We start from the raw sequence: 14,919 nt of genomic DNA on the forward strand, positions 1-14,919 counted from the left end.
ATAATAGGTTTTACAGAATAGGGTGTGTTGAGGCTCTATACATGAGATAAAGATCACTTCTCAATAGCCTGTGTGATACCAACAAGGGAGAAAAGGCTTTCAGATGGTCTGGATAGTTTTTATGATTTAGGCCGTTAATTTTATTTTTTTTTGTGTGAAAGTATTCATTGAAGTTGTGACAAGTGTTTGGCAAAGTACATATCAAAAACAGGCATTATATTCACTGATCACCCTAATGATTGCAAAGTACAATGGAACAATTACATCCCTAGATCTGGATGTCATATCTTTAGATATAAGCTGTGCAATAAAAAAAGACTTCCTTACGGTGGTGAATATGTGGTGATTAAAGCACAGTTCATTGTTAACATATGTTTCCAGGTCTCAAACTGTGGGATCAATTTTCAGAGGGAGAGATTACCTCAACATTGTAAAACAGTGTAGCTACCTCATACCAAGGTATACTCATGTATATTATGTTACATAAGGTGTGCTGTATCAGTTTTCAGGCCTATTTTCAGTTTGTACATGACTATAGTGTTCCTGTCATATGTTTGTTGAAGCTGAAGACTTGTATAGCAGATACTGCCTGTGTATTATCATATTGCTAACATCTGTGAAGCTTCCATTGTTAACTACTCTATATAATTGGTAATTCTTCCACAGTAATGTTTACTGTATTCAACATTTGTGAACACTGATACCTATGTCTTTCACCCATGTATGCTGTCCATGGGTATTTTGCATTCTTAGCATATAAAGTTGTTTACTATCCACAACTGCCCATATCAATATGCTGCGTACCCACTCCATCTGCAAGTAGTTGCATGTCTCTGTGGCTATTCTTCTGTTGTTGTTTAAATTTGGAGGTTTTTGCAGTTGCCCGCCCCCACTGTAGATTTGATTTGGGACACTCCCCCCAGTCCCATCTCTTTACGTCATTCTACCTAATAGACCTTCTGCATTGTTTTTAGTCATTTTTAATTTAATTGCATTTTTTAAACTGTTTGGTCTAACATTGCTACATACTCAAGTGTGCTAGCTTGCACTGCATTTGAATTGTTTTGACTGCTGTTTTAGCTACTTTTCTGTATATATATATATATATATATATATATATATATATATATAAAAATTCCTTTCCTGTAACTAGTGTAGTCCAGATTCAGATTTGCTGTATCCAGGACTGTATGTTAGCTTCTGAGCCCCCCTAAGCTTTCTGTGTTGGAGGGAAGCCGTCTAGCTTATCAGTGGGAGTGGTAAGCACTAGGTAACCTATCTACCACATAAGGAGTGGTTCTGGCCCAGAAATTGTAGTTATTGGCCGTTTGGGCAGTTTTTCCATCTCTCTGATTAAAAAGCCCCATTTGCACTTGTTTCCCCCCTTTCCTGTAACTAGTTTAGTCCAGATACAGATTTTTACTTTTAGCACTTGAATTTGCTTATTCGTGATCAGCACTTATTCAGAACTTGTAAGCACTAAAAAACCTACTAATTACTACAGCACTCAACCTTCCTCACTACCTAGAGGAAAACAGTTTTGGTACTTACTTTCCTCACTTGCTTAGAGAAAAACAGCTCTTGTGCTCACTTTCCTCACTTATCTACAGGAAAATATGTTTTTTATTCAGGCATGTCCAAGGGTCAGCTCCCAGTGTTCTCTCCTGTCTATCTGATGAATCTGGGCATCTTCGGGCAATGTAGAAATTGCCTCATTTACACAGACAACCCTCTCCTCCTACCACCCAACACTACAACCTGTGAGAGATGCACTTATCTAGCCAAACTGGAGGTAAAGCTCTCTCCAATCAAGACTGATCTTGACAGTCAAGAGGAGAAGGTAAACACTTGCACCACACCACACTCATCACATAGTCTCACTAAATCTACACCACCAAAATCAACACATAGAAACACAAAAACATTCACGGAGGCTCTCAATAATAATCTGCTCAAGCAACAGAGACCTACAAAGCAGAAATACAAGCAACCTCCACCCTCCAACACAACCCAAATGACACATAGCCCACAGACTCAGTGTGCCACTCAACAACAGCCAATAAGGCAAAACAACGTACCCAATACACTAGTCATAGGCGACTCTATAATCAGGCACACTGAAGTCCCACTCACCAGGCTAAACAAGGATAAGGTTACTTTCAGCTGCCTGTCGGGTGTCAGGATCCATCACATAACCCATGCATTCAGGTCACACCACAGCAAGTACAAATATGACTCTGTCATTGTCCATGTTGGTGTGTACACCTGAGACGTACCTCCCTGGACTACATGAAAAGAGACATAGAAGAGCTGTCCGATCTTGTAGCCCAGGCAGGTATGACCCTAGCCCTGAGTAGCATTCTGCCATCACCCAGAATGATGCCGCAGTACAAGGACAAAATGATTGACTTCAACAATTGGCTAAGCTTCTGGTGCGATTCTAAAGGGATCCAGTATCTGTCTGCCTGGGATGACATGGTCAACAGACCACAATGCTTTGCCAGAGATGGCCTGCACCTGTCACCCTTGGGATTCCGGATACTGGCTAAGGTTCTTTCCGCCCCTATAGTGCCTTTTTCAGGAAAGGTTCAAATGACAAATTCACCACCGTAACAGGAACAGGCAAGCAAAAACTGAGGGTGATGCTACTCAATGCTAGAAGTCTAAATCTCAAAATGCACTCACTCGAGGCACTCCTTAAAATGGAGAACATCGATATCTGTGCAGTGACTGAGACCTGGTTCAAGGCTCCAGAGAGCACCCCTGCACTACCAGGCTATAACTCATACCACACTTTTCGGCCATGTAACCTGGACCGGAACACCAAAGGCGGAGGTGTGTCCATATTCATTAAGGATATCCACACCTCCAGACTAGTTGCTGAGCATAATGCAGCCGAGGTTATCCAAGTGCAACTAACTATGGGCAAAACTGCAATCCAAATTGTAGCTTGCTACAGATCACCCACCATGCCCCAGGATTCCCACTCCTCTTTTCTTGATGTACTGGAAAATATTAGGGTTCAACCAAACACCCTAATAATGGGCGATTTCAACTACTCCACCATTAACTGGGAAAACTACTCATGTACCAACTCCTTTGCTCAACGCTTTCTGGAATTCATAAACTCCAATGCCCTGGATCAACTTATCCACACCCCCACCAGGAGCAACAATATCATGGATCTAGTCATTACCAATATGAGTGACCGGTGTTCCACATCTGAAGTCAACGCCTCATTGGTCCGCTCCGACCATAAGCTAATTACCCTAGATATCTACATCCTGCCTTCACCCCCCATTAAGGAAACCATGGTAAAAAAATTCTCCAAAGCCAACTTCATGCTTCTTAAGACAGAAGTGGTGAACTTTATGACACCCATGCAGATGGACAATACAGTTATGACTACTAAATCCTACACAATTGCACTTTATAAGCACTTACATGAGTGCATAGATCGTGCTATCCCAAACAGAACCAAGATGCTATCCTCCAAAAAAAGGAAGCCAATCTGGTGGTCCCCTGCCATAAACAAACTGTACAACAGAAGGAAGAAACTCTTGCAAAAGAGAGTAAAATCCCACGAGTGGAGGAGCTCCATGGTCAGCCTCAGTAAGAAGCTGCCATCCCTGATAAAATCCTCCAAAGCTAGTTACGAAAGCAAAATCGCCACTGATTCTAAAGACAACCACAAAGCATTCTATAGCTATGCCAAGAATCTCAATGGCAACACTCAGATCTGCTTTGAGTTACAGCACAAGGGCTCTAAATATACAGACCCAACTGATATTGCCAACATCCTGGCAGATAGGTTCAGTGCTAACTTTACCCCCCTCTCACCCCCCTAAAGAGCCCATATCTATACCGGAGGAATGCAAAGTTCCTGTAATCACAGCTGCACAGTTAAAAACCACACTCTCCAAAGCCAAGAACACAGCATCCATGGGACCAGACAACATCCCAGGCTGCATTCTACACGAATTGGCACCCCAACTAAGTATGATGTTCAATCATAGCCTCACCTTGGGCTTTGTGCCTGCTGAATGGCGCACAGCAACAGTTATCCCACTCCACAAGGGGGGAGTCACCACGGACCCTGGGAACTACCGCCCCATTAGCCTGACGAGCCTGGTCTGCAAGGACATGGAACGTATCATCATGGAACTTATAAACAAAGATATTGGTAATCTGCAAACTCTGGATCCCACACAGTTCAGGTTTGTAAAAGGCAGATCATGTCTCCTAAACCTGATAGACTTCTTTGAAGCAGTCACCAAAGCCATAGACAAGGGTAAGGTGGTTCACACAGCCTATCTAGATCTTGCCAAGGCTTTTGACACCATCCCCCACTCTGGAATTATAGATAAACTCACTAAATTAGGTATAACTCCCTATGTCACAAGATGGGTTGCCAACTGGCTCACTGACAGAACCCACACTGTGAAAGTAGCAGACTCCAAATCCGACTTCAGACCAGTGACAAGGGGAGTACCACAGGGTTCAGTCCTGGGTCCTCTCATGTTTGGTATCTACTTCTCTGAAGTACAGGCTAACACAGAAGGTCTTTGGCTAAAGAAGTTTGCAGATGACTGCAAACTAGGAGCCATAATCGAAACTCCTAACGATGTGGACATCCTACAAAAGGGCCTCACTGAGACAGATGCCTGGTGTCAAAGCCATGGCCTCAAGCTCAATGCCAAAAAGTGCATTGTCATCCCCTTTGGTAAAAACTCTGTACCCATGAACTACAACATAGGCGGTAGTATACTTAACACTTAAAGTGTGATGAGACCTTGGGACACAGGTGGACAGTAGTCTCTCCTATGAAAATCACATCGCCACAGTAGTCAGGAAATCCTTCTATGTGGCACACCTCATCACAAAAGGTTTCTCATCCAGAAAAAAAGAGGTCATTGTTCCCCTCTACTTATCACTCATTAGACCCATTATAGAGTACAATGCCCCTTTTGGTATGTACCTCACAAGACATCTACAACAACTGGAAAGGCCGCAGAAATACCTCACAAAGAAGATTACCGGCCTCAAACAGATGCCCTACGCAGACCATCTCAAAAAACTCCAGCTTTACTCCGTCACATATCGCCTACTCAGAGGTGATCTCTGCCTAACATACAAAGCTATGTCAAACCCAGAGCTGTTGGACATGCTCCACTTAAAGAAATCCCAATCCCTCCGAGCTACACATGCTAGGGACCTAAACCTTGTCACCGCATTAAACAGAACATGCCGGAGGGATAGATTCCTGTCCCAGAGACTTCCCATACTCTGGAATAAACTGCCTATCTATATCAAACAAAGCTCCTCATTAGCACTCTTTTCTTGATGATTGGATGGGAAATAGGAAATTCACCCCGGGGATCACCTCTGTGGCTCTACTCGACAGTGGCACAGGAAAATAATTTTCTTGTGTGACAAAAGCCAGGGTGCCTTTTTGGCTGGGCTTGTATAGGCCCCAGGGCTGATAGCCTAGTACCTACCTATGAACCTATAAGAATCAATGTAAGTTCATTTAAGAATAGGTTTTCTTTCTTGCTATATACATATGATGAGGATATTTAGGGTTCCTATCACATAGTCAAACTTGTACAAGTTCGAACCTTATATGGTCGAGACCATAACTTCGAACTTGTACAAGTGCGAGCGTTTCAACAGAAATCTCCATAAGGGAAGGGTTCCATTCTGTTGAATGAGGTGCGATCTCGGAGTTGGCATATTTAAGTAGTGGGAGGTGCAGGGAGGGCTTGCCCTCCTTCTTACAACAGTTTATTTTGTTTTTCCTTCTTTTTTTATTCATAGTCATAGTTTTATAACTTTGAATGGAATGGTTCGTACATTTCGTGTTCGAAGTTATAAAACTATGTGATATAGACCCGGATATTTATAGTAATCTTCTGTTTCTCTTTCACTTGATATACACACACACACACATATATATACATATATATATATATATATATATATATATATATATATATATATATATATATACATATATATATATATATATATATATATATATATATATATGTTGTGTCTTTCGGCTTTTCCCGGTTAGGGGTCACCACAGCGGAACTCCTGTCCACTAATGATTGGTAGTCGATTTTTACATGGCGAGTTACCAGCCCTGATGCACAACCTTCAACGAAGGTACGCCCATTCACGCATGTTTCCACGCAGAAGACGCTCTAGCTGAGAATCGAACCAGACAGTGTCTTACTGTGAGGGGGTCTTATATATATATATATATATATATATATATATATATATATATATATATATATATATATGTATATATAATTTTTTTGTTGACCTGGAGGTCATTTCAAGCCTAGCCGTTTCATCCCAATGTATTAACCTAGATACGCTAGTCAATACCCAGGATAGAATTTAGTATTGACTGCCCATGTCCAGGAGGGTTGTGGGTGCTATGCCAGTAAGAATTGATGGTGCCCTATCCACTCATCCAGACTGCTTTTGATCAGTGTCATAGATGTGCTCTGTTTCACGTGAATTGGTAGCCTATTCCAAAGATGTGGCAGTCACTGGGAGACAAATCTGTCTCTCCAGCATGTCCTATTTAAGTCACAGGCCATATTTAGGTCCCTGGAACAGGTAGTTCTAGTCCTGTTTGATTTATGGATGTGCAGCAAGTCCATTGGGTTTGGGTCTGAGATTGCTCTGTAAGCCAGGTAAAAGTCTCCCCTAAGAAGTTTATATGATATAGAGTATAGTGACAGGGATTTTGGTCAGTCTGCATAAGGCATGTGCTGAAGTCCCTTGATCTTCTTTGTTATAAGCCTCTGAGGTCTCTCCAGTTACTGCAGGTGCTTTATACGGTACATGCCAAATGGGGCATTATACTCAGTTATGGGCCTGATTAGTGCCGATTATAGAGAAGTTATAACCTCCTTTGCTCTCGAGGTGATACCTTTACTAATCAAGTGTGCTATGTAAAAAACATTCCTTATAATTTTAGACATGTGGTGGTCAAAGTTAAAGTTGGAGTCAACTTGTGATCCCAGATCCCTTACCACTTCATACGTACTTAGGGGATTTTTGTTGATTTGATATTGCGAAGGGACATTGTTTTTTGCTGAAGGGAATGATGATGAATTCCTTTGCATTCAGTTTGAGATCATGACTGAGACACCAGTCATTGGTCTGCGTAAGAACCTCCTGGAGTATACTAACATCATTTGGTGAATCAATAATTGCACCTAGTTTGCAGTAGTCCACAAACTTGGTCAGCCACAACCCCTTAGTTTTGGCCTGAACTTCTGAGAAGTATATACCAAACTGTAGGGGGCTCAGCACTGACCCTTGTGGCACCTCGCTGGTGACAAGTCTGTTGATTAATGTGGAGTCACCCATTTTGATAGTGTGTGTCTGGTTTGTGAGCCAGTTGGCAACTCATCTTGCAAGAAAGGGGTTTACATTCAGTTTACTAAGTTTATCGGTAATGCCTGAGTATGGGATTGTATCAAACACTTTTGCCAAGTCAAGGTATGCTGTGTGCACAGATTTGCCCTCATCAATGACCCTGGTCAAATTTTTAAAGAAATTCACCAGATTTAGCAGGCAGGATCTGCCCTTGATGAAGCCGAATTGGGTTGGATTCAACGTTTGGAGGTCACCTATGTCTTTATTAATGAGGTCCATAATGATGCGTTCCATAGCCTTACAGAAGAGGCTGGTCAGGCTTACAGGTCTATAATTCCCTGGGTCTGTTTCTAGGCCATCTTTGTGGAGAGGAATAACTGTTGCTGTTCTCCATTAAGCAGGAACAAAGCCTGTGGATAAACTATTATTGAAAAGGGTACTTAATGGTTTTGCTAGTTCCTGTTTTAGCTTGTTCAGAAGACAGCCTGGGATGCCATCTGGTCCCATAGAGGTTGTGTTTTTTGTCTTGGGCAAGGCTTTAATGACCTGCTCTTCAGATATTTAGGGTGGAGATAAGTTTGGGGCAGGATTTGTGATAAGTTAGGAGGGGATAAGGGAGTGAAATTTTCACCAAACCTATCTGCTAGCAGGTTTGCTGCCTCTGTGGCATCAGTGTGTGGTACCATTCATCACTAGTCCTGCAAATGCTTGAGCCCTACATTTTAGGCTATGTACGTAGCTGTAAAAGGCCTTGTGGTTATCCTTGGCTGTGATTGCTGAGTTTTTCTCAAAGTTACCCTTAGAGGATTTGACATGTTGGCTTATTTGCCTGCTGAGGCTGAGGAGGTTCCTTTTCCATGATAGGGGCCTCACCTTTGTTTTCTTGGACAGCAACTTTTTGCATTCGTTGTAAGGTTTGTTGATGCTGGATGTCCACCATGGTGGCTTGTTTTTACTTGGGGCTCTGGCTTTGGTTCTCTCTGGTACAGCAGAGTCTATACACTTATGCAAGTGGTTGCACAGGGCTTTAGTGTAAGCTTCAGTGTAGTTACCACTTCCAGTTGTGGTGGGGCTTGGAATGCATCTATACCTTCACCTAGGAGGGTATAGTTTGCCTTGGTGAAATTTTTTAGTCTGACTTTGCCCTTTGGGCATTCCGGTGTTAGTGCCAGCTTGAAGGTGACTGATTTGTGGTCAGATTTAACTAATGAGGTTCCAACAGTTGCAACAGTGCATCTGTTTTTCATGTTAGTGAGGACCAGATCTAGAATGATTGTTCCTCTTGTCATGGTATTTACAATTTGTTCCAGGGCATCTGAATTAACAAAGTCAAGGATCTTTTGCATTAGTGAGTTAGGGCTAGAGTAGGTTTCCCAGTTGATGGTGGGATAGTTGAAATCTCCCATAACCAGAGAGTTTGGGAATATGTTGATTGACTCCAGTTTAGTCAAGTAGGCTTTGTGGGTATCATGACCCATGGAGGGGGATCTATAACTGGCTATGACTTGAATGGGGGTCTTACCCACAGTAACCTGAACTTGGAGTAAGTCCATGGAGTTGTCCAGTCTAACTAGACAGGAGGTGAATTTATCTCTAATATAGATAGAGATACATTGCCTCCTTTGGTTCTTACACATTCATCTTGTGGTCTGAAGGTGTGGAAGCCATTGTAGCCTTACAAGGACAGGGTACTCTTTGAGACCTTGAACCAGGTTTATGTGACTGCACAGACATCTACATCTTCCAGTGATAAAAGTGCTTCCAGGGTGTGCAGTTTTTGGTTTAAGCTCCTAGAATGTATCAGCATGACTCTTATGTTGTTATGACTGGCAAATTTCGCTAAGTTTGCTTCCCAGACCTTGCCTAAAAAGAGCACTATAGAGGAGACAAGAGCCTTTACTAGCAGCTGAAAGTGCAGTGGTGCCTGGTGGAAACTGTCTCTGTCAAAGCAATGAGATTTGTTGACCATGACTTCCCAAGCTGGCAGAAACTGGATCCCCTTTGAATGACAACAAAAACTAAGTCAATTATTGAAATCAATATTTTTTTTGTTTATACTGTGGTATTATTCTAGGTGAGGGTAGTATGCTGCTCAAGGCTAGGGACATACCTGCCTGGGACACATACTCAGAGCACTCAGTCATGTCTGTCTTCATAAAGTCCAGTGAGGAATGTCTCAGGTTGTTCCCTCCAATATGAACTATAGCAGAGTTACAATAGTACTTGTTGCTGATAGACCTGATTGCATGCATGATCTGACAAATCCTAACACTGAACAGGCTGCTGACCATGACTTTCTCCTTGCCCAGCCTGGTGAGTGGGACGTCTGTGTGTCTCACTATGGAGTATCCAGTGACAAGAAAATTTGGGTTTTGAATGTTAATGCCTTAGGGGCTTGGTAGGTAGGACACTGGTGTCACTATGTGTCATGGGTGCTGTGGGAAATATGTTAGTTGAAGTAATCTTGTGTTTTGGAGGTCTCTGGTGTTTCAGTAAGTTTTTTTAAGAGAATCTCCGTATATGTTGATTTTAGCGTTTGATGCATACTATGTGTACTGTATATGTAGTGCCTAAGTAGTGGAAGGTGGGTTGACAACCTCTTCAGTGTTACTGTTTCAATTGTGAGAGAGCAGGGATTCAAGATACTTGGTGTAGATACAGCTCTCTCACTCTGTACTAGAGTGAGTTATTAGTAGAGCGTTATCAGTATGCATGAGGGAATTCCTACACTGCCTCAGGGGACCCAGGTCAACAAGGTTAACAGGAGAAACAAGGATAGTCCTACAGTCCATAATGCTAGGTTGAAGAACTGTTATCATGAAGGGGTGGTATTTCAGGACTGAACAAGGAGGTACTCAGTGGATGGATAGTTCTGCTGTTTTTTTTTTGCTGGTGGTTTAATAGGTCACAACTCACTAGCAGTATTTCTTTGACAGGAAAAGTACTAAGGATGAGGATGACACTAATGTGCTACAGCTGTATCTAAGGGAAAAGTTGTTGAATTTATCTGTCTGGCTATGGCACACAATTGCATGGTAGTGTGCAATGTGCAAACAAGCAGAAACCTGCTTAAATACAGGGCTTAAATACCAGAAGCTGAAAACTGGAAAAAAATTTAAAATGGTTCAGAAGGACCAATGGGAATGTTTACTCCAAGCCCTAGACCAACCACCCTTCACTAGACAAGTTCCAATCAGCACACTTCTCTCACTAGAGTGGTGTGAATGACCTGAGACATACCTCCATGGACTACATGAAAAGAGACATGGAAGAGCTCTTCAGTCTTGTAGCCCAAGCAGGTATGACCCTAGCCCTGAGTAGCATTCTGCCATCACTCAGAATGATACTGCAGTACAAAGACAAAATAATTGACTTCAACAATTGGCTAAGCTTCTGGTGTCATTCTAAGGGGATCCAGTATCTGTCTGCTTGGGATGACATGGTTGACAGACCACATGCTTTGCCACAGATGGCCTGCACCTGCCGCCCCTGGGATTCCGGATACTGGCTAAGGCTCTTGCTGCCCCTATAAATTCACCACCGTAACAGGAACAGGCAAGAAAAAAATGGAGGGTAACGCTACTTAATGCTAGAAGTCTAAATCTCAAAATGCACTAACTCAAGGCACTCCTTGAAATGGAGAACATTGATATCTGTGCAGTGACTGAGACCTGGTTCAAGGCTCCAGAGAGCACCCCTGCACTTCCAGGCTATAACTCATACCACACTTTTCAGCCATGTAACCTGGACCGAAACACCAAAGACGGAGGTGTGTCCATATTCATTAAAGATATCCACACCTCCAGGCTAGTTGCTCAGCATAATGCACCCGAGGTTATCCAAGTGCAACTAACTCTGGACAAAACTGCAATCCAGATTGTAGCTTGCTACAGATCCCCCATCATGCCCCAGGATTCCCACTCCTCTTTTCTTGATGTACTGGAAAATATTAGGGTTCAACCAATCACCCTAATAATGGACGACTTCAACTACCCCACCATTAACTGGGAAAACTACTCATGTACCAACTCCTTAGATCAGCGCTTTCTGGAATTCATAAACTCCAATGCCCTGGATCAACTTATCCATACCCCCACCAGGAGCAACAATATCCTAGACCTAGTCATTACCAACATGAGTGACCAGTGTTCCTCACCTGAAGTCAACTCCTCATTGGTCCGATCCGACCATAAGCTAATCACCCTTGATATCCACATCCCTCCCCCACACCCCATCCCATTAAGGAAACCACAGTAAAAAATTTCTCCAAAGCCAACTTCATGCTTCTTAAGACAGAAGTGGTGAACTTCATGACACCCATGCAGATGGACAATACAGTTACAACTGCTGAATCCTACACAAATGCATTCTATAAGCACTTAAACAAATGCATGGATCATGCTATCCCAAACAGAACCAAGACGGTATCCTCCAAAAAAAGGAAGCCAATCTGGTGGTCCCCTGCCATAAACAAAATGTACAACAGAAGGAAGAAACTGCTGCAAAAGACAGTAAAATCCCATGAGTGGAGGAGCTCCCTGGCCAGCCTCAGTAAGAAGCTGAGATCCCTTATAAGATCCTCCAAAGCTAGCTGTGAAAACAAAATCACCACTAATTCTAAGGACAGCCACAAAGCATTCTATAGCTATGTCAAGAATCTCGATGGCAACACCAAGATCTGCTCTGAGTTACAGCACAACTGCATGAAAATTACAGAACCAACTGATATTGCCAACATCCTGGCAGGTAGGTTCACTGCTAACTTTACCCCCCCTCACCCACTAAAGGGCGCATATCTATACAGGAAGAATGCCGAGTCCCTGTAGTCACAACTACGCAGGTAAAAGCTGCACTCTCTAAAGCCAAAAACACATCATCCATGGGACCGGACAACAACCCAGGCTGCGTTTTACATGAACCTCGGAACGAACTGGCTCCCCACTTAAGCACCATGTTCAGTAATAGCCTTGCATCAGGCTTTGTGCCCACTGAATGGTGCACAGCAACAGTTATCCCACTCCACAAAGGGGGAGCCACCACTGATCCCAAGAACTATTGACCTGTTAGCCTGACGAGCCTGGTCTGCAAGGGCATGGAATGTATCATCATGGAACTCATAAACAAAGACATTGGTAACGCCCAAACTCTGGATTCCACCCAGTTCGGGTTTGTGAAAGGCAGGTCATGCCTCCTGAACCTGATCGACTTCTTTAAGGCAGTCACCAAAGCCGTAGATGAGGGTAAAGTGGTTCACACAGCCTATCTTGACCTCGCCAAGGCTTTTGACACCATCCCCCATTCTGGAATTATAGCTAAACTCACTAAACTAGGTATAAATCCCTACATCACAAGATGGGCTGCCAACTGGTTCACTGACAGAACCCACACTGTAAAAGTTGCAGACTCCAAATCTGATCTCAAAGCAGTGACAAGTGGAGTACCACAGGGTTCCATCCTGGGACCTCTCCTGTTTGGTATCTACTTCTCTGAAGTACAGGCTAACACAGAAGGCCTCTGGCTAACAAAGTTCACAGATGACTAAATCTAGGAGCCATAGTCGAGTACCCAAATGATGTGGACATCCTGCAGAAGGGCCTCACTGAGACAGATGCCTGGTGTCAGAGCCATGGCCTCAAGCTCAGTGCCAAAAAGTGCAGTGTCATCCCCTTTGGTAAAAACTCTGTACCCATGAACGACCACATAGGCAGCAATCTACTTAACACCAAATGTGTGATAAGAGACCTCGGGACCCAGGTGGACAGTAGTCTCTCCTTTGATAGTCACATCACCACAGTAGTCAGGAAGTCCTTCTACGTGGCACACCTCATCATAAGAGAGTTTTCATCCAGGAAAAAAGAGGTCATTGTTCCCCTCTACTTGACACTCATTCGACCCTTTATATAGTACAATGCCCCTTTTGGAATGTACCTCATAAGACATCTGCAGCAGCTGGAAAGGCCACAGAAGTACCTCACAAAGAGGATTACTGGTCTCAAACAAATGCCCTACACTGACCGCCTCAAAAACTCCAGCTTTACTCCATAGCATATCACCTACTCCAAGGTGATCTCTGTCTAACATATAAAGCTATGTCAAACCCAGAACTGTTGGACATGCTACACTTAAAGTAATCCCAATCCCTCTGAGCTACATGCTCTAGGGACCTAAACCTTGTCACCACAATAAACAGGACATACTGGAGGGATAGATTCCTGTCCCAGAGACTTCCCATATTCTGGAACAGGCTACCCATCTATGTCAAGTAAAGTTCTTCATTAGCACTCTTCAAAAAAAGTCTTGATGAGTGGATGAGAAATAGGAAATACACCCCAGGGATCACTTCTGTGTCTCTGCTCGACAGTGGCACAGGAAAATAACTTTCTTGGGTGGCTTAAGCCAGGGATCCATTTTGGCTAGGCTTACGTAGGCCCTTGGGCCGATAGCCTAGTACCTACCTATGAATCTAACACTGAAGAAGGGCCCTTTTCAATCAAAGATAGCCTATAAAATGTGTTCAGAACAAACAGTCACTACAAACAGACCCACATGCAGCAAACCTGTATCTGGACTATGCTACAGCTATTAGCTACCCTAGTGTCAGTGGAAAACACAAGTGAATGTTTAACACAGCAGAAAAATAGCAGTGAGACAATAAAAAAGATATTTTAAACAGCAGAAAATCAACAAGGAGACTCTAAAGAATGTTTTAAACAGCAAACAAATCAATTAATTTAACACTGCTTGGTGGGAGAACCAGAACAAACAGAACAGATTGCTTTGCAACAGTGAAAGGTACCAGAAAATACTTAACAAACAGTGAGAATAACAAAAAGAGCTTTGCAAACAGTGAAAATAGCAATAAAATATGATGTAATAGGCACAGCAAGGCAGACATTGCAGTACAACAGTGCAGTTTAGTACAGTATTCAAATATAATACCTATACCTGTGTGTGTGTGTGTGTGTTTATATAGATATATATATATATATATATATATATATATATATATATATATATATATATATATATATATATATATATATATATATATGTATGTATATATATATATATATATTATGTATAAATAGACAGACACAGACATACACATGGCTAATTTGCCTTTTTCCTGAATCAAAGTTACTGCTGGAATGTGCAGATCATGGCTGATTTACACATTGTGGTAGTAACCTTCTGCTCATGTAGGTAGGGGAATCATCTCTCCAGTCACTCTCTCATGCACATGTACACTAAAACAAACAAAGACACAGACACAAATGCCCGCACACACCATCCCCTGATCCCTATTTTGATACTGGTGCTGTTAGGGCAGTTTTAAAGTAAGCCCTGGTGTCTAGTCGTCCCCCACCATGTTCGTGTTCAGCAATTGAACACAGCCAACTTTTGCAACATGGTGGGGATGACAATGCTAATATTCATGAGCTAGTGATTTCCTGAATTGCTTGGCCATATAGATGCCTTCCTGGAGGTGATTCCAGGGAGACAGACCGCATGGATAAT

The sequence above is a fragment of the Protopterus annectens genome, chromosome 4.part0, assembly GCF_019279795.1.
Source record: "Protopterus annectens isolate FY-2018-M chromosome 4.part0, PAN1.0, whole genome shotgun sequence".
Taxonomy (NCBI): Eukaryota; Metazoa; Chordata; order Ceratodontiformes; family Protopteridae; genus Protopterus; species Protopterus annectens.